The sequence below is a fragment of the Loxodonta africana genome, unplaced genomic scaffold (assembly GCF_030014295.1).
Source record: "Loxodonta africana isolate mLoxAfr1 unplaced genomic scaffold, mLoxAfr1.hap2 scaffold_67, whole genome shotgun sequence".
Classification (NCBI taxonomy): Eukaryota; Metazoa; Chordata; class Mammalia; order Proboscidea; family Elephantidae; genus Loxodonta; species Loxodonta africana.
This window is the reverse complement of record NW_026975400.1, coordinates 329,098-349,958: the sequence shown is the minus strand read 5'-3', so window position 1 is coordinate 349,958 and position 20,861 is coordinate 329,098. Positions and strand designations below refer to the sequence as shown.

Genomic DNA, 20,861 nt, shown 5'->3' with positions numbered 1-20,861 from the left:
TGGACTTTCCCCAAGTCAACTCCTAAACCTCCCATTCTGGTTGACCACAAATTCCTGAGTCTTAGCATTTTACGGTGAGCTCATAAGCCCAATCTGTTCCAATGGGGTCAGTTCTCTTAACCACCATGCTTCACCAGAGAGTAGGCCATCAGATGGGATGGGAGAGAAAATCTAGTCACGGGGAAGAGCCTGTGTGAAGCCTCAGAGGCTAAGGAGACCTGAGAGGTGTTCAGAGTGGACATTGTATGACCAGGGCTGGAGAGACATGATTCCAAGAGAGTCAAATGAGAAGTTTTGGACAAATCAACTCCTGGTCACACTGTAACGATTCCCTGTACTCTCTCTCTCCCCACCAAGGGATAGTAATGACATGGAGTGCAGAGAAAAGTTGCAATTCCTTTTTTATATCTAAGCCCCCTTTTCCCAGTCTGGGACTGGCAGTATTCAAGCTCCTACTTGAACTGTTTCATATTTTTCTTTTTGCTGTGTTTCTATTCAAAGTGGGCCCATGGAACTGAGCAATGTCAGGAATGATGTCACACAGGGTTATGGAAGCCATGCCGTTCATGCTGATCTCACCTACTCTTTTGGAGAGGGTGTCGATCTGAGATCCTGTGGGAGAGCACCTGGAACTACTCTATCACAGAAATTCTGGACTAAACCGGGGTCCCCAAGTCACCAAACGGTCATGCATCATGAAGAACTGGGAAAAGGGATAAAGATCCTTCAGAACATCATTATGATTGGACATCTTCACCCAGAGAGGATGAAACAGTGATATACAAGGAAGAGGCCTTTCTCTAAGACTTTAGATAAGGGTGAGAGGAAAAATTGTCCCAGATTGATGTGTGTTACGGAACAAAGGGTCTGGTTTCCACCAGAAAAGACAGCCATGATAGGACAAGATGAAGGAATTGGGAATGGATAAGGTCATAAGGAGGAGCGTCCTAAGAAAGCATTTCCTGTCATTTGGTGGGCAATTAACCAAATTCTTATATCAATAAGAAATGTAGGAGTAAATGAGGGATCAAGCTACAGAATTCATTGGGAGTTCGAGAGCTTTCCAGGCACTCTGTTGTTTAGGATCTGTACCTGGTGGAAAGGAAGAAAGCCAGTGGACAACTAGGGCAGAGAGTATAGGATGGGGGAAAGGGTGGTTAGAGAGAAGCGTACTTATTATATTTTCTAATGACATGATATTAATGTACTATGTGAAGAATTAAGAAAATATCTCAGGAGGTTCTGGCAGTGAGAAGTTGAAGGAGCCCAGAGCCCACATCATTGAGGGCAGAAGATGGCTTGCAGACTCCTCCCCTAGATTCAGGAACTCCCCTTCTCCTCCTATGTCTTCTCCCCACATCTCCCGAAGGGCCTAAAAAACCCTCACAGCAAAGAGAGCTATAAGATAGAATTTTTTTACATTCCTACTTTTCTGAACCTGAATTTTGTCTAGGATCTTTAATTTGCAACTCCTTTTTTCAGGGCAGTTTTGTTGCCCTCTCCACTACCATTATTTTTGCTACCCCCCACCACTACTGTAGTGCTGCCCTCCACTGGCCCTATTTCCTTTTGCTTCCTAGGTTTCTAACTGGCCTCTAAAACCCTCTTGAGAGATCCCCTGCTGCAACTTCTGTCACGGAGTTTGCACTCCACTCCCAAGATGCTTCCATCTCTTTCTTCCTTAACTCGCCAATCCTACCTTCATACTCAGAAAAATACAGACCCTTATGTTGACATATACAACCCACCCACACACACAGTTGATGTGGTTGTGTCTTGGCTACTGAGATTTGTACCATCGGACTCTCAAATATGGACATCTCTTTCTGCCTCACACTGAAAGAGTATTTCTCATAATGACACGGTGAGAGCTTTCTGTTCAGGGAAAGGCAATCTTAAAGGAGAAGCTTTAAATTATACATAAATATACAAATTTTCCTCTAAGTATAATTCTTTGAATAACAGGTCTTCCCTTAATGGCCACATAAACCAGGGACTCCATCAGCCTGAAACCAGAAGAACTAGGTGGTGTGCAGCTACAGTCAATAACTGCCCTGACAGAGGATACTAGCAAGTTATAAAAATGATGGTACCCTCAAATACAGCCCTTATACTGAAAGAAAAGACCAATATGAATGTCAGAGATACTCTGAAACTTGCTCTTGAACGTAAAGTAGCTAAAGGAAATGAAAGAAATGATGAAGTAGAAGAGCTGAAGAGAAGATTTCAAAGGGCGGCTCGAGAAGACAAAGTATGATAATGACATGTGCAAAGACTTGGGGTTAGAAAAACAAAAGGGAAGAACATGCTTGGCATCTCTCAAGCTAAAGGAACTGAAGAAAAAAATCCAAGCCTCGAGATGCAGTAGTGAAGGATTGTACGGGCAAAATATTGAACAACACAGGAAGCATCAAAATAAGATGGAAAGAATACACAGGGTCACGGCACAGACACACACACACACAAAAGCATGGGTCGATGTTCAACCATTTCAGGAGGCAGCATGTCATCAAGAACTGATGGTACTGAAGGAAGAACTCCGAGCTTCACTGAAGGCATTGGCAAAAAACAAGACTCCAAGAACTGACAGGTACCAATTGAGATGTTTCAACAAACAGATGCAGCACTGGCTGAATAATTTAGCCAACCGATTGGAAGAGATCCATGTTTGTGCACATTCCAAAGAAAGTGATTCAACAAAATTCAGAAACTATCAAACAATATCATTAATATCAAAACCCAGTAAAATTTTGCTGAAGATCATTAAAAAGAAGTTGCAACAGGAATTCAAGTCAGATTCAGAAGAGGATATGGAATGAGGAATATCATTACTGATGTCTGATGGATCTGGGCTGAAAGCAGAGAATACCAGAATACCAGAAAGATGTTTCCATGCGTTTTATTGACTATGAAATGGCATTATACTGTGTGAATCATAACAAATTATGGATAACACTTCAAAGAACGGAAATTCTAGAACACTTAAGTTTGCTCATTTGAAACCTGTACATAGACCACGAGGCAGTTTTTCAGAGAGAACAAGGGGTACTATGTGGTTTAAAATCAGGAATAGTTTGTGTCAGGGTTCTATCCTTTCATCACATTTATTCAATCTGTATGCTGAGCAAATAATCCAAAAAGCTGCACTCTATGAAGAAGACCGTGGCATTAGGTTTAGAGGAAGATTCATTAACAACCTACGATATGCAGATAACACAAACTTGGTGAAAGTGAAGAGGACCTGAAGCACTTAGTGGTGAATATCAAAGACTACAACCTTCAGTATGGGTTGCACCTCAACATAAAGAAAACAAAAATCTTCGCAACTGGACCAATAAGCAACATCATGATAAACAGAGAAAAGATTGAAGTTATCAAGGATCTCATTTTATTCGGTTCCCCAGTCCACGCTCATGGAAGCAGCAATCAAGGAATCAAATGATGTATTTCAAATCTGCTGCAAAAGAACTCTTTAAGCTGGTGACAAGCACAGATGTCACTCGGAAGGCTAAGGTGTGCCTGACACAAGCCATGACATTTTCAAACGCCTCATACGTATGTGAAAGCTGGACAATGAATAAGGGAAACCAAAGAAGAAGTGCTGCCTTTGAATTATGGTGTTGGTGAACAATATTGAATATACCATAGACTGCCAGAAGAACAAACAAGTCTGTCTTGGAAGAAGTACAGCCAGAATATTCCTTACAAGCACAGATGGTGAGTGTTTGTCTCACATACTTTGGACATGTTATCAGCGGAGACCAGGCCCTGGAGAAGGACACTATGCTTGGTAAAGTAGAAAGTGAAAAAGAGGAAGACCCTCAGTGAGATGGATTGACACAGTGGCTGCAACAATGGGCTCTAGCATAATAACAAGTGTGAGGATGGCACAAGACTGGCCAGTGTTTTGTTCTGCTGTATATAGGGTCACGATAAATTAGAACTGACCTGATGACACCGACACCTAACAACAACAATACCCTGTTCGGCTCACTGCCTGTCTCTTAGTTTGCTGTACTGTGGTGGTTTGGATGTTGCTATGATGCTGGAAGCTAGGCCACCAGTATTTTAAATACCAACAGGGTTATCTATGGTGGACAGGTTTCAGTGGAGCTTCAAGACTAAGACAGACTAGGAAGAAAGACCTGGAGATTTACTTCTGAAAATTAGACAATTAAACCCTTACAGATCACAAGAGAATACTGTCCAATTCACTTGCTTTGGACATGTCATCAGGAGAGATTAATCAGTCCTAGAGGAGAATATCATGGTTGGTGAAGAAGAAGGCCAACAAGGCTGTAGGAGACCCTTGGTGACATGGACTGGCACATTAGCCATAATGATGGAATCTAAATTGCTGGCACTTGTGAGGATGACACAGGACCTGGCAACCTTTAGTTCTGTGGTACCTAAGTTCACCATTAGTCGGAGTCACCTCAATGGCGGCTAGCAAAAAATTACTGTTTGAGAGGAGAACTGAGATATGAACTTGATACAATATACCAAATATTAAAATGTTCAAAGATCTCATGTTTACTATAAAAGAATAGGAATTGAAAATACAACTTTCAAATCGCTAGAAGGAAAAAGAAAGTAAGAGAAATTTCATCATTCCAATAAAAAAAGAAACAGGAAAAGCAGAATAATAATAATAAAAAAAAGAACAGTGAATATGAAGTATAATATTGGAATTATGTCTAAATGTATGAGTAATAGCAAGAAAAAGGGATTAATACCTAAGGAAAAAACATGTACACTCAGCTTAGACTTGCAAATCCACCCATATCTTACTTATAAAAGAAAGTTAAAACATAATGTTAGAAACTTTTAAATTATGTAAATGAAGAAATTTCTACTGTCTAATGACTACATGAACAACCCTCTGCCAGATACTGTTGATACAGAAATGATTAAGAAAAGATTCCTTGCAGTCTGGTGAGAGAAACAGCCCAGTTAACAAATCAGTTATCAATTGCTGTATAACAAATGACCCAAAAATGAAGTGCCTTAAAAGAACAAGCAGTTACTTCGCTCACAGGTTTCCGGGTTGGCAGTTTGGGGTTCTTCTGGTCTGGGGCAGACTCAGCCGCTCTCGGCTGGGCTCCCTCATGTATCTGGAATCAGCCACCATGTCAGCTGGCGGGCAGAGGGCCTGAAATCTTCTCAGCTGGATTCTCTCTCTAATGGTCTCTTGTCATTTATTAGGGTGGCCTGGGCTGTTCCCATGGGTTCTCAGTGTTTGAAGCGCAGCAAGAAGGCAAGGAGGAGCCCTGGTGGTGCAGTGGTTAAGGGCTCAGTTGCTAAAGGAAAGGTAATCAGTTTGTACCCACCAGCTGCTCTGCGGAAGAAAGACATGGCACTCTCCTTCTGTAAAGATTACAGCCTTGGAAACCCTATGGGGCAGTTCTACTCTGTCCTTCAGGGTCACTATGAGTTAGAATATACTTGAGAGTGATGGGTTTCGTTTTTGGTAAGAGAGCAAGTCACGATGTGTCTAATTATATTCGGTCTCTGCTTCTATTGGTCTTTGTACTGTCCCAAAGGCCAAAGCAATCATAGATCAGTCCAAATTCAAGGACTGGAGGAAGAATCTTGCTCTTGAGAAAGGGAGCTGTAGGTCATATAATATGTATGGATACATACATATTAGAACATGTGGCCATTTTTGCTATCCATCACAACATGTAAATGCAATCAAGTTTGTCCCTAGTTGTGGCAGAAGCGTTTCTTAAATACAATAGAGTGTGGAGCAGGGTGGGAAATTCTACTAGGTTTAGGGTTGGAAAGGCTTCCACCAGGAAGTGATGCTTTACCTAAATTTTGAAATACGAGTGGATGGTTAGGAGATTTTCTTTTTTATATATTTCCAAACACTTGCCCACATTCTACCATCTGTCGTCACACAAAGCGAGCCCTCTGCTCCCATGTTGACATCTTTCATTTTCCTTCAAATCCTCAGGCTCTCCTCTACCTACCAAGCACAACTTCCCAAACCCTGCCTTAAAATGTTTCAACAATTTGCTTCTTCCTTTTCTAATTGCCCCCTGGACAAAAAAGGAGATCAAGCAGAGGACAGTGGACCTTTCCCCGAGGGCTCTCCTAAGCCTCCCAGGCAGGTTGACCATAGACGTCTGGAGTCTCAGTGCTCTTCCGTGATGATGTAATCCTACCCTTTTTAGTGGCTCCAAGGGAGAAGCATGTGGACAGGCCAAGAGGCTTCACAGGGTTTAGAGTCAGGAGGTCAAGAGAGAGTGGCCTAGACACCACCACTGAGTGATGGTACCTCCAGGCAACAGACCAAAAACTCCATTCTGCACGGATGGCTACGAAGGGTGAGTCTTTTGGAAGAGTTGTCTTTTATTTAATCAATAGATATATACTGGGTATCTCCTATGGGTGGGGTTCTGTCTCACTTTCTGGGACTGTCAAATATGAGGCAGATCCCATCTTTGTCCCCAAGTTATTTACAACACATTTGGAAGACACAAATTGGAAATTGAGCATCTCCTATGACTCAGTGCTATGATGGAGGATTACTAAAAGATTACTAGGTCCTCTGAATACATAAACCAGAAGCACAGACTGGGTACCTTGGAGGAGGAACCAGTCAACAGGAAGGGAAAGAATGTCTACTAGTCAGAGGGAACAGCCTGTGTGAAGCCTAAGTGGCAAACGAGGCCTGAGAGGTGTTCAGAGTGGACATTGTGTTTCTAGGGCTGGAGAGATTTGATTCAGGGCCAGAGAAGAGGTTTGGGAGAAATAGCGACTCATTATACTCTTCTATTTCCTCAACTCACAGTTTCCTTCCTCTTAGATGTTGACTTCTTTAAGTGAACATTTCAATTCATTTTTAAGATATAATTTCCCTCCTCCCAGCCTCCTAGCCTCTCCCACAACAGTTGCCATATTTTTTCCTAGTGCGCTGTTTAGATTCAAACTGGGCCCTTGGAACTGAGCGATGTCAGCGATGATGTCACACAAGAGTTACTGGAAACCTTGGTGCTCACTCAGATCCCAACTGCTCTTTGGAGAGGTTGTGGCTCTGAGGTCTCCTGTGGGAGAGTGACTTTGGATACCAAATTACAAATGGTTCTGCCTAAATCAAGGTCCCCAACTTGTGAGAGTTTGGGACATCATCTCTACGTGGGAGGAGGAGAAACGTCTTGCCAGTGACCATCCTTCGTGGTTCATCTTCACCCAGCCAGAATGGAGCGGCAATACGTGAGGAAGAGGTCTTTCTCTAAGGCCCGAGGTAAGGGTGGGAGGAAAATTCAGTCTGTGCGATGGGTGCTGGGCAGCAAGGGGTTTGATTCACCCCGGAAACAAGGACCACAAGGGATCATCGAGGCTTTCACCTGAAAAAACTTCCTGTCAATTAGTAAACAGTAAGAAATTATACTGTGAATAAATAAATGAAGGAATAAATATGTGAGTGAAGTATAGAATTCTACTGTCATCTGAGGGGCTTTCCATAACAGTAGCAGACAAGTCAGATTGGTGAACTCTCCTGCTTTGTTAGTGGAAAGAACGCAGGTGGGCAACTGGGGCAGCGGGTATAGAACCAGGGAGAAGGGTGGTTACAGAGACTTGTACTTAATTTTTTCATGAGAATGAATTAATATATCATGCGAATTAAAAAAATATATCAAATTTATCGGGAGGTTTCGGGAGTGGGTGGTGTGATGGAGCACAGTATCACACGTTCATTCAGAGTTCCCAGTCAATGTAAGCTGCCACAGTCCTCAGCCTGGACTCAGGCAGAAGAAGGTCCAAGAAGGCCCTGCCCCTCTAGCTCTAGGGATTTTCCTTCTCCTCCAAGGTCTCCTGACCATCTTTACCGAAGGGTTTAACATTTCTTCTAGGTAAAGACAGCTATAGTATAGATCGTTTTTTTTTTCTCTTGTAATTGCAAAGTTTTATTTTTTTAAATTGTGTTGGAAATATACATAAAACATAACTGAATAATTTCTAATGTATGAGTCAGTGATACTCGTTACGTTCTTCAAGTCATATAACCATTCTCAATATCTTTCTCCAAACTTTTCTACAACCATTAACATAACCTCGATGCCCCAATGGAAAACCTTCCCCTTCCCCCTGCCCACAACTGGCAACGAGCAATAATCCTTGCTTTCTATATATTTGCTTATTTCATGTAAGTCAGATCGTACAGTATTTGCCCTATACTTAGGGCAAATACTAACTTATTCCATTTAGCATGATGTTTTCAAAGTCTAGCAGGAAAGAATTTTAAAATTCCAACTATAGCTAACCTCAGTTTCTGCTATCATTCTTAGTTATCCATTCTTTCACCGACTAGTGTGCCCCCGCCTTGTCTTCTTTGTTGCTGCCCCATTCTGCCCTTCAGTGGCTGAGCCCTGCTTTCTGCTCCCTCCTTGATCTCTGTATCCTTCTAACCAACTGCTGGCATGTTCCATCTCTGAATCTTGTCTCTCTCTCGAGCTTTCCCTTCATCCAACGCACCCGACCTAGTTCCATCTCTTTCTGCATCCTGAACTCTGCAGTCCTTCCCACAGATTCAGAAACATACACAGACCTTTAGGTTGACACAGACAACCCACTGAGACATACACAGCGGAGGAGGCTGTGTGTTCTCCATCTGAAGTTCTCGCATCAAGGTTCTCAGATACGGCCATCTCTTTCTGCCTCACTTCATCTACTAAGGACTGGGCTTCTATTCCGAGAAAAACAATTTTCATCTTCTACTGTGGCTGGGTTAAGAAGGGTGCAAGGAAGAGGTACACATGTAAGAATCATAACTAAATATACACATTCTTCTCTTTACGTATAACTCCTCTATAAAAAGCCTTTCAGTAAAAAGAGGATGAAAAGAGGTGACCATTGCTCTGGAGTGTTTACCCTCCAAATTTACTAAGAATATCACCCGCATACAAAACATCAAGTCACACATTTATTATGAAGCTTCATGGGAATGAGGTCATTTCTAAGTTCCAAAGGAACAAATTCATTGGAATTCAATAAAGGTGGAATTAAAGAAAAATAACTTCTTAAAAAATGAACTACCATAAACAGTGGCACTTTACAATGGAGACTTTGTCTTCCACAGCAGTGCCCCCAAAGGGTGGTGGGTCTCTGGGGAAGAAGAAAGAAAGCATGGGGTCTGCAGAGGTGGAGGATGTGGTGATGGAGAGGCCTCCAGGGGTCCCTATGACCAAAGCTTTGGGGTCACAGGTGAGAATAAGGACCCTGAAAGCTCAAGTAAATTAACTCTCTATTCTCAGAGGTCTCTATCCAAGAGGAAAATGTGCAACAGTCAACAACATTCCACGAAAAAAGTCGAAGCTCCAGGCCCAGGAAGATTCCAAAACAATCTGAGAACTCTTTTCTGTCCTCTTTCACAGAGCAGACCTCTCACTCCTCCAGCTACGGGGCTGCCCCAGGAAAGCCATGGGTCAGGTGCGCATATTTCACCAAGGTGCGCACAGTCAAGGGGGTGGCGGTCGCCTGGCAGACCAAAACCTCCTTTGCCCCCGTGGGCAAGATGCCCCAGGTCTTTGAAGCCGAGCTCTCTGAGGAGAGCACCATCGGCTCTGCCCCCAGTCTGGCCAACACTGAGTCCCTGGTCAGCAACCTGGAGCCCTGGCAGGAGGGGCCCCAGACCTGTACCCAGGAGCCCACCGACCAAGGGGAGGAGCATGGGGAGAGACCCCGCGCAACCACCCCGGAGTGGCTGGTGACCCGTGTGCGCGGCTTCCGCTGCGTGGCCTGCTGCCGCGTGTTCGAGTCCCAGGAGGCCCTGGTTGCGCACGCGGAGCATGGTGTGAGCCAGGGCTTCAGCTGCCGGGTCTTCTTTGAAGAGCTGCTGGAGAGGCGGCTGCCACGCTCAGTCCAGCGAAGGCCCAGACGCTGCCACCAGCTGGCCAGGCGTTGCCTGATGGCCGCCAAGAAGAGGGAGGTGAGGGAGAAGAGAGCGGTCTGCAGACGCCTGGAGGAGCAGCTGGAGAAGCAGAGAGAAGAACTGAAGAGGCTGAGGCACCAGCTGGACAGGCTGAAGAGGCAGGAGACCAGGTTGCAGAAGGAGCAGGCGCACCACCGAGGCCAGAGGGGGAAGCGCCTGAAGACGTGCTAGAACCCCGGGACTAGGAGGAGCAGGGCCTTTCGGCTGGAAACGTGGGCCCTTCGGGAGAGACCTCCATTCAGGTTCGTTTAACCCAGCTCCCCTGGAAGATCATACCGTCCTTCCCCGTGACCCCAACCCTCCCAACCCAAGTGCACAGAGAACTCCAGCCCTAAGGGGGATCTGGATGGAAGAAGCCCCAGATAGCTGACCGCAGACACCAGGTCCCCTCAGAGGCTCCCCTGGCCCAGGAGAGGACAGGACAGGCCTCATCTGGATGGTGAGATCTTGGGACCCGAAGGATGAGCGCAGCATAAATAGGGAAAGGGAAATGGGATTTCAGTGGTACTTGGGAGGATTGGGGGGGGGGGCCTGCTGAGGTGTGATGGTGAAGGGGGTGTCACTGAGTTCTTTGGAGGAGAAGGAATCAGAGAGATGGCAGGCTGTTGGGAAACATGTCTGCAGGTGAGCAGTGGACATAAAGCCCTAAACAAACAACTCTGGGTCCCTTCCCAGCAGTATAGAGGCAGAGAAAGAGACAGGGCTTGGTAGGAGGAGAGGAGGGCAGGTTGAAGGAAAATGAACTCACCCCAGCCATGTCTTCTGGTCTCCTAGGGTGAATTTGGGTTTATGATTGGGATGCATCCTTTCTGCCACATTAGGGGAATGTAAGTGGGAGGTGGTGTAGAAAAATCCCCCTGGGTGTTAACCATTTCTGGATAAGAGTTGATCCAGGGCTTGCAGGATATTTCCTGTAGAGCATGTTCTAGGGTAAGGGGTAGAGCTTTGGAACTTTTTCTTCTCCTAAATCAAGCTATACATTCCGGTTCTTGACATGTCAAACAAACATGCTAATTTTTTTTTGTTTTCCTGTGGTCAAATCTGACCTGTCCCGAGGTCAAAGAACTGGAAGAAAAAGGCCCTCTGAGGTGAAAGAACCAAAAGAGAGGACAGGCTTCAAACCCAGGGAGAACAGCGAGAACACAGGTGATCAGAGGTAATGGTGGGAAGGGGCAGATTCAGGCCCAGACTCAACAGTGGACAACAAAGCCCCAGTCTCAGTCACAACATCAAATCCCAAGTCTGGGGAAGCCCTGGACATGACAGGGGTGTATCCACCTCTCTAGGAAATGAGACCACAAGTATCACAGGGAACCCCCCAGGGGCAGAGGAATGGAGGGCAGGGCCTCTAGGATGGGCACCTCCATCCACAGTCTGTCCTGTGTGTATTCCTCAGAGTGACAGAGACGGCTCCTGCGAGGCAGAGGGTCACAGGCAGAAAAGAACCAAGGTGTTCAGACCAGGTAAATTCTGCAGTCTCCTAAGCATCCAAAACGAAAAATCAGAGATTCTCAGAGGTATCAGGGTGGGAGGGGTTGGTATTCCCAGGCTGGGGAGAGGCTGGCTGGGGAGGTGCTGCTTTCTGAAATCTTTTCATCAACATCTTTCTTCTTAAAAGCTACCTTCCCAGTTGATGTCCTCTATGATCTATGCTCAGACCTGAATGGGGCCTAAAATGCACAAAGGTGGGTTATCCAGTGGGGCTAGGCAGGGAGGAGGTGGAAGCAGCATATCCAGGAAAGAGAATCTTCTAGAGGCGCATGAGTTACCTAGTGAATTGCACATGGCGTCCAGCTTTCTACATTTAGCTGTAGACATGTGCTTGCAAGACGTGTTTGAGGGGTAACTCTACTGACTTCCCAAAATTATTTTTGGTCATTTCCAGTTATAGAGACCAGAGGAACTCACTGGCTCCAAGAACAACAAGAAATCCACTGGATCTGATTATTACTTTCTGCGGTGTGCTCTCCTTCCAGTGATTCAAATCTTTTGTCTGTCATTCTGGAGAATTTTCACCTATTTTAAATATCTAACAAAACATGTTAAAATATACATATATCTATGATGTTTATGAATTTACAAAGCTCTGAAATTGTTTTTTTATCACATTTGCAAGATCACAGATTTGTATGACAAAAAAATTAATGTCAGGGTCCCACCGTCATATGTAATTTGGTCCTGCTCCCCCAGGGTATCCAATGTTAATAGACACACGTGTATCCTTCCCTACACCTCTCTGCAGGGACACATATACACAGTCACAGGTACACAAGTACATCTGCTGGGGTGTTGGCTTTTATGAAAGCCTGGTCACACTCCACCCACATTGCTCTCGCCCCTTATTTCACTTGATATTCTACCTTGATTCTCTGGCACTGACACTATATTTTTTGATCTTTTAACTTACATGAATAATTTAAATAGATGATATCAATTCAGTACACTTTATCTGGACTTCTACATGTTGTTGTCAGAAGCTATCAAGTCAGTTCTGACTCACAGTGGCCCTTTGCACCACAGAACAAAACACCACCCGGTCACGTGCAATCCTAATAATCTTTGCTATATTTGAGCACACTGTTGCAGCCACTGTATCAATCTCATTGAAGGTCTTCCTCTTTTTCACTGGACCTCTCCTTTACCAAGCATGATGTCCTTTTCCAGGGACTGGTCCCTCCCTCTTGATAACATGGCCAAAGCCATCCTTGCTTCTAAGAAATATTCTGGCTTTTTCCCTTTAAGACAGATTTGTTCGTCCATACATAACACTACTAAAATGGAAACATTATCATCCATGCTTTTTAAGTCCACTCTTCCTGCGTGTTCTAGCTCTCCTCCCCCTGTTCTTTCCTGCAAGTGAATCCAAGATAATTCAGGTTAACAATGTGGTAAGTAGTCTCTCTTATCCTTGCTTAAACAAGCACACAGACTTATACATACTCATAAACATAAACAGGTATCCAAGCATATTCAAACAATTGATATTGTTTAACCCAGATGTGCTCATTTTATATACACTTCTCTGCACCTAGATTTTTTCAGTAATACTTCAATAATACTTCACAGAGATTTTTCCCACTCAACTACTACAACTCATTTATTGATGATGTAGCTTTACCATAAGTTATCTATCATTCAACTATCAATGTACAGTCAATGTTTGGTCAATACTAATAATAACTATCCTTTGTGTACTACAGGATCTGTTTCTGTGGAATAGACTCCATAGAGTGAGATTTCCAGCTCAAAGTATGTTTTAAAAGTACAGAGCCATGGCCGTGTCTTTCTATAGGCTGTCCTAAAGCACCTTTCCAGCCATGTCTCAGGGTATCCTTCTCCCCACAGCCCAGCCAGCCATAGATGGTGTTGATTTTTAAATTGTGCCAGTTTCACTGGGACTTTGATATTTTCTTAACTACCAGTGTTTTTGAGCAACTTGGACTCTGTTTATTGGGCATGTGGATTTGCTGTGAACGATCTTTTTGAATTCACTGCTCATTTTTCACGTGCTTAACTTTTATCCTTCTGTGTAAAATGGAAATTGTTATTAAGTCTTGTCATCTCCATTTCACATGATTTTCCAAATCTATCATTTGTGTATCACATTTTTGCAAGCTTTGTCCCCCAGAACGGTCACTTGAGTCAGCACCGTTTATTAAATAAATATAATTTTCTCAAAATAGCGCCTTTGTATCAATGGTTATTGTGACTTCTTAGCAGATTTTGTTTCATTGGTCGACTTGTCAGTTTCTATGCTATGTAATATCAATTTGTACTGTTACCTGAAGAGGTAGACACCTGTCAGTATCCTGCTTTTTCATGTTTTTCTTCTCTATACCTTTTAAAGCAGCCGTAGTGTTGCAGTGATTAAGTGCTCATCTGCTAATCCAAAGAAGGTTTGGCAGGTCGAACCCACCAGGGGGCACTGAGGGGAAAGACCTGTTGTTCTGCTCCCATAATGATCACAGCCTAGAAAACCCTCTGGGGCAGTGAAATGGGATCACTATGAGTCAGAAATGGACTCCAAGTCTCCTAACACCAGCAACATCCTCTGCTATCTACTGTACTATTTGTAGCATATGATCACTGTATACAATTCAAAAACAACTATCTTAATATTCCGACTGGAAATACATTCCACTTATATATTAGTTTTAGGGACCTCCATTTGATTGACAAGACTTCTCATTTGAAAATATGGCATATTTCTTGCATATATTCAGGTTTCATTTTATGTATTTTAGTACATTAGTTTTCGTCATAGAAGTCCTTTGATGCTCTGGTCAAAACAATGTTTTCCTAAATATTTTACAGTTTTGAACACAGTTTGATCCAGTCAAGTAGTAGGGGAAAGAGAACGGTCTGCCCTTCTCACCCTTGCCAATTTGAGACCCTCATGTCTATACTGGAGACAAACCATTGATTTTGATGTATTTGTCTTTTATTCAGGTATGCAATTATATCATCATTCTTTGAAAAATCTCTTATTATACTTATACTAGTTATTTAAATTTTCTAGTTTATTCTTTCACCTTAAAACTATGTTCAGTGATACCAAAATTTTTGTCTAGTTCCAAATTTATCAGAATGAGTTGAATATTAATTTTCCATTTATCTCACACCTGCTAAGTTTGGGGAGAATCTATTATGCCCCAATAGATAACTACTACTCTGACCTGCTGACCATTATTGGAATCACACACAACTTGTTTCTGACAGTTAAGTACTTCCACCTGGCCTCTGTGGAGCTGGGATCCCATGATTTGCATAGCTACTAGGCAGCCCAGCTCCCACTAACAACCTGAGCATATAGACAATTGTTGCTGTTAGTTGTCAAGTCATTTCTGACTCATGACCACCCCATGTGGGCATAGTAGAACTAACTGTTCAATAGTGTTTTTAAGGCTTTCATCCTTTAGTAGCAGATGGCCAGGACTGTCTTCCAAGGACCCTCTGAGTATGTTCAAATTGCCAGACTTTCAGATAATAGTCAAGCACTTAACTGTTTGTGGCGCCCAGGGACTCCCTACAAAGTATACATATTGGTAAGCTCTGTGTTGCTGGTGCTCCCCTCATCTCCGCATTCCTTATTCTTTTGATGAAATGGGTATCCTTCAGGACCTCCAAGAAATGGTCTTATAGAAGACTAACTCAGACATGCCCACATATTGGAGGCTTTTAATCCCTCTTCCAACATCTGACCTAGCAGGTCTGGCATTTCCATTTCAGGGAATGTGGGCCATTGCCTTTTCTAGGCTTCCAAAAGCAATCCCACAGCATATTAAACCCATTTCCAGAACCCTTGCTACAGCAATAAATCCTTGTCAACAAACTATCCTTGACCCAACTTTGTATTAAACTCCCCTTGACTCAGCACCTTCAGCACCCACTCCTCAGCACACCCCCGTCCTGCTCACACAAGGCAGCCAGGTCTTGCAGCTCCTTCAGTGTACAGTCCCTCCCCCCTCAACCACAACAGCACTGCCCCCGGTGGCTGTGCTGGTATCTGACAACTAAGTATCTGGACAAATGCATGGGACACTATCTCAGGACTCTGCAAAGGAAAGTGTTGAAGGTGGATGGGGGGGAGGCGGAACCAGAACATAAAGTATGAACATTCTAGAGGCTGAAATTAAATGAGCCCAAATCTCACAGCTGCACACCCGTTGTGGACAGAAACAGCCCCGAGATAAGCCCTCTCTCATATAAATGGGATAGAAGGTCCGTAAAGGAGAGAGACAGGCAGCTGGGCAGGTGGGCAGACACCTGAAACTCTGGCAGAGGAGAATCCTTCTCTCTGACCAGAGTATGGAAGAACCATATATTGTAGAGAAAGCTCCATTACATTTTCTCTCTCTCTGCTGCTAACTGGCACCTAGTCAATTCTGCCTCAAAGGGTGAGACTTTTCAAAAGCAGATCACCAGGTTTGTCTTCTGAGGCGCTTCTTGACACGTTCAAAGTGCCAGCCTTTTGGCTGGTTGTCCGGTGCTTTGGCCCCATAGGCAGAACCAGTCACTGATGTGCACAACAGAATGAGGAGATTAAAGCCCCAGCATTCCCGCCAGTGGGCCAGGAAAGCACTCCTTCTGAACTCAGAGAGCAGAAGAGAAAGAGAGAGAGGAGGCTGTGCAAGAAAGAGATTCTGCAGACTTGCTATGAACTCCTGGTTCACCCCCCAGGTGCGTATCCATTGCCCTGACCCTAAGAAGCATTATCAAATCCTTTAAGACCCGCACTATGGGTTAGAATGCCATCAAGGTTCCATACTGAGTGGCGCTCACATAGGTTAGACCTACATACACCTGCAAAGCCTTCAAAAATTGAACTAACGTTTGAACTATAGAATACAGAAGATGGGACAGAACTTGGAGCCTGAACATAACTGGGTCAATTGACTGCTAAAAACAAAAAAATTCTCCATAAAATTTAAGCAGGACTTGTACTCTCAAAATCATAAAAAACAGATTTTAAAATGCTATTCTAATCCAAGAAATAACAGGGACACTTTTTAAATAAATGGAAAGATACTAGGTGCTATTTGCAAATGAAAATTTTACATGTTAAAAGTACAATTGTAGAAATAAAAAATTCAGTTCATATTTTCACAATAGCAGAATGGTGATGACAGAGAAAAAACTAAATACTTGAAATAGATCAGTAGAAAATATCCATTCTGCAAACAGAGAGGAAAATATGGAAAAAAATGGACAGTGCCTCAAGAACTAGACAAAAAGCCTATTTATTGGAACTCCAGAAGAAGTGGAGAAAATGTGTGGTGTAGAAAATAGTATTTGAAAAAATACTGGCTGAACACTTTCCAAATGTGGTGAAAGACATAAACTTACAGATTCAAGAAGTTCAGCAAACCACAGCAAGTTAAAGAATTCTATGCCCCAATACCGAATTTGCACAAAAATATTCTGTGGGTTATGGGTTTTTTGCCAACCCAGTGGGCCTTACCCCACATCCCAAGTATATCTGTAAGTACATTACTCTTTTTTTTTTTTTAAACAGCAGCATGTAAAAAGAAAAAAAACAGTGTACTGTACTCACAGACATACCCGGGAGGGGAAAAACAGTTGACACACATATATATATATAGAACATGTGTTATTTGCATAAAAATACCATACATCATAATCAACTGCAGAATAACAAAGGTCAAGAAAATACTCAGGAAGGAGGTAGAGAGAAAACAACACATTGCACCTGAGAAAAACAATTTGAATGACTCTGTATTCACTATCAGAAGCCAAGGAAGCCAAAAAAATAGATTGTGAAACATTTTCTCAACCCTGAAAGATGGAAATACTAACCCAGAATTCTATGTATCATGTATCTACGTATCATTACCTTCAGGAGTAAAGCACAAATAATGCCATTCTTAGGGGAAGGAAAACTGAGAGAATTCATCACCACCAGACTTCTAAGTGAAACACTAAAGGAAGTACTTCAGGTGGTAGACTTGGAATTTCAGTTGTTATTTAAGGAAAGCAGAAAACGAGGAAACTATGTGGGTAAATACACTACGTCAACACTGTAGTTATTGTACAACATGGCGCTGGACAAGCCTCTTCGGAAAGTTTTTCCAGTCTCTTGGAAATGCTTGGAAATACATCCTGCCAATCATTATCAGAGAATGGAATTAATTTTGACAACACTTGAGAGATGTCTGTAGTCAAGCCTCGTGAAGAAACTGGAAAATAAATTTTCTGACTGAAACTAAGGTGTGGTAACAAAACATGAGCCTCAGTTCCCGTGTGGCCATGAGCTGGCTCTGAAGGCCAGCCTTCCCCAGAGAGGCATTTCAAGCACATTGGGAGCAAAGGATTCCTGTTGTTATTGCTAGGTGCCATCGAGTGGGTTTCTGAGTCATTGTGGCCCAGTGTAAAAGGAGAACTGCCCCGATAGGGTTTCCTGGTTTGTAATCTTAACGGAAGCAGTTCGCCAGGTCTTTACTCCTTAGAGCCTTTTGGTGGGTTCAAAAAACTAACCTTCGGTTAACAGCCGAGTGCTCAAACTTGGCACCACCTGGGCTCCTTGGAGCAATGGCAGCACCACAGAATTTCGTAGAAACCTCCCCATAGGCCTTCTCTGAGAGGTAACCCCTTCCTTAAGGACCAAGTTTAGGTTTTATATATACTCATTCTACATAAAGTCTAGATAAGAATTACAGTGCTTCCTTGAGCAGACAATATTGTATATGCCCTCCATAAACAAAATGTGTCAAGGCAAAGTTTAATATTAAACCAAGGCATTTCCCGTCAGTCCTTACCTGAGAGGGTCTTCGTGAGAATTTCCTGAGACTCTTGGAAAAGGACTTAGTAGACACTGCTTCTTTTTACCTCTTCGTTCCTGAACAGAAACTGCTGCTAAGAGGTCATGTGTCAAGCCCCAAACGCCTCTTCTTATCCTGAATGTAAGCCTTGTAATAAGACCAGGAACTAGGCATTCAGCGGGTGAAGAAACCCAGGAGTATTTCCTGTCTTCAACACCTTCCAGTTCCAGAGAAATCCTGTTACAAGTCACTAGATCAGCCCAGGAGCTGGAAGACTGAAATTCCTGGTCCTCTGACAACTGGGAAGGGCAGGGTGGGGTTAGGCAGAGCCTCCTTGACCATCACTTGCCCCAAGAGGCTCTGGAGGCTGCTTCATGTTATAAGTCAAAGGCCCTTCCAGCCCAGGCACATAAGAGCAGGGGAAGACTTTGTCCATTGAAAGAAGAGATGGGCACAGGAGTGGCAGGTTTTAGGGCACTCAGCGTTGGTCAGCTTTGCAACTTCAGGACATCCTGGCCCATGATCACCTTCACAACTGAGCCTTTATAGCCTCTTCACCTCTCCGTCCTTCCCAGTTTTCTCCCAGCACCATGGGCTGTGGCTTCTGCTAGTTTCAATGATTTCAGTATTTCAGTAGCTCCTCACCCCACTCAGGGGAGGCAGTTTTGCAGACTGCGGGACACAAATCCGCAGTGCTGTTTAGGTGTCCTTCGGCAGAAACACTTCTGAGGGTACAAGTTGGCCTGACAGATTCTGAGACCCAGGCAGAGAGAAGCCCGGGGGAGGGTCACTGGCTTCAGGAAGTGTCAGCACTCTCAGGGTCATGTCCCTGGGGTCATGCCCAATTGCAGGAAAAATGAAGTGGGCTCTGAAGCTCAGCATGTTGACCGTCCAGTACACAGACCCCGGAAACCTCTGGAGGATTCTGTCTTAGTCTAACCCAGCACTCGGGAAATCCTCACAGGGTGACAGCAGTGATATGCCTGAGGATCTTTATTCTAAAAGTCTCAAAGCAGTTAATACAGTCTTGTGAGGTGGGAGATGAGAAAGCTTGGGACCACCGAGAGAGGGTGGCAAAAGAAGGAAGCCCCTATCACTCCCGTTGTTCAAGTTTTTTTTTTTTAAATTGCAACTGGGGCTCCAAACAGGTCTTTGTTGTTAAAGTTGTATTTCTCTGTGTTAATTTATGATCCTTAACTCAAATCTAGAGTTTGGAGCTCATTTTGATAATTCCTCTTTAGTCTGTGGAGACAGGAGTCTGCCTTCAGCCAGTGGTGAGAGTGGAGGAAATAAAGTCCCTAGTCCAGACTGGGGCAGGCTCTGCTGCTCCACAAACTAGGGGTGTGGTCCCTGGAGAGCCCTTCTGAGGGCAGCACAGGAGGGGCGTCCCACCTGGAGAAAGGGCAGAGGGGAGTGGGGGATTGTTTGTGTGAGCAGTGTGGCCTCTGTGGCTTTGCCGTCTCCTCCCGGAAGTTCAACCTGGGACCCTCCACGTGCGGACCCAGAGTCCGAGGGTGACCACAACTCTCCTACCCTTTCTGGGTCATCCTCTGGACCCAAGTCCCCATACGCCTCCTCTGCCCGCCTATCCCAGCATAAGCACTGTGACTGGGCTCAGGGGTGTACCTTGGGACTTGACATCGGTAGCCTCAGGCTTCCCCTAGTTCTGGTGGGACCTGTGAGCCTAGCGGGTCTGAGTTCAGGGCAGGGCTGGGTGGGCTGGGACTCTGGAAAAAGGCTCCTGCAGCCAGCTCCTTCCTGATGCGTGTGAGATTGTGGTGGGGCAGCCTCCGACCACGCACCTCCCCTAGGCGCCCCTCTCCACACAGCCCTTCCCAGTCCCCTTCCCCCCCAACCGCCTAACCACCTCCTCCTGCCTCCTAGTTCTAGAGGAGTGCTCTTTTGATGCTCATTTGCAACTGGCACCCCATGGCCCTGCACAGAGTCAATCCAGCTAATGACCTCAACCTGAAGTGCACAACTTTGAAACTGCTAGATAGGTGGGAAATGAACAAAAAAAAAAAAAAAAAAGAGGAGAAACATTTAACAAGAAGAACGATTACAAAAAAAGTTATATGGGACTGTATTCTCACATCATGGACTCAAAGAGGCTGGGTTGTATTTTTGTTTGCAGATAAGTCTTAGATAAGGGAATTGGTGCCAGGAATAGAGGTAGAGTCTGACTTTGGAAAAATGAGGGAATATCTGGGATTGATTAATTGACGTGGATGAGACTGAAAATAGTGATAACAGCGTAACATTTAAAGAGGAAATCCTAGCAGCCTAGAACATGCAGTGGAAACTTTTCTAAGTAGCACCAGAAAAGACCTTTAATCACTACACAAAATGGGTCAGTAGTTCAAGATCTCCCTAAGAAAATAGGAGGCCGAGACCACTTTCATTCAGGTTGCAGCAAACAGGCAAGAAACAGAGCATTTTAATCTTGTGCAAAGTCAGAAAAGAAGAGAAAAAGATGAGATGCTCCTCTACTTCATCCCTAAGGCTTGTTTAATATTGACACCAAATTAGACAAGGATGATAGAAGAAGAGTTACAAGGCAAGAACACCAAGTAACTGGGATGCAAAAATCTACATAAAATACTGGCAAAGGAAATCCAGCAAAGTATAAACCATGTAATACG

The 20,861-nt window shown here is 44.0% G+C and overlaps 2 long non-coding RNA genes across 3 annotated transcripts in view; both read right to left on the bottom strand.

The window, feature by feature from the left end:
* Positions 1–20,221, bottom strand: part of LOC135229953 (uncharacterized) — a 168,827-nt gene extending 148,606 nt beyond the window's left edge. The window contains exon 1 of the long non-coding RNA XR_010320630.1: positions 18,217–20,221. This is a non-coding gene — a long non-coding RNA (uncharacterized LOC135229953). The remainder of the gene's footprint in view (positions 1–18,216) is intronic.
* LOC135229952 (uncharacterized) overlaps positions 1–20,861 on the bottom strand; it is a 324,439-nt gene that overhangs the window by 277,192 nt on the left and 26,386 nt on the right. The gene's annotated exons all lie outside the window — the stretch shown is intronic.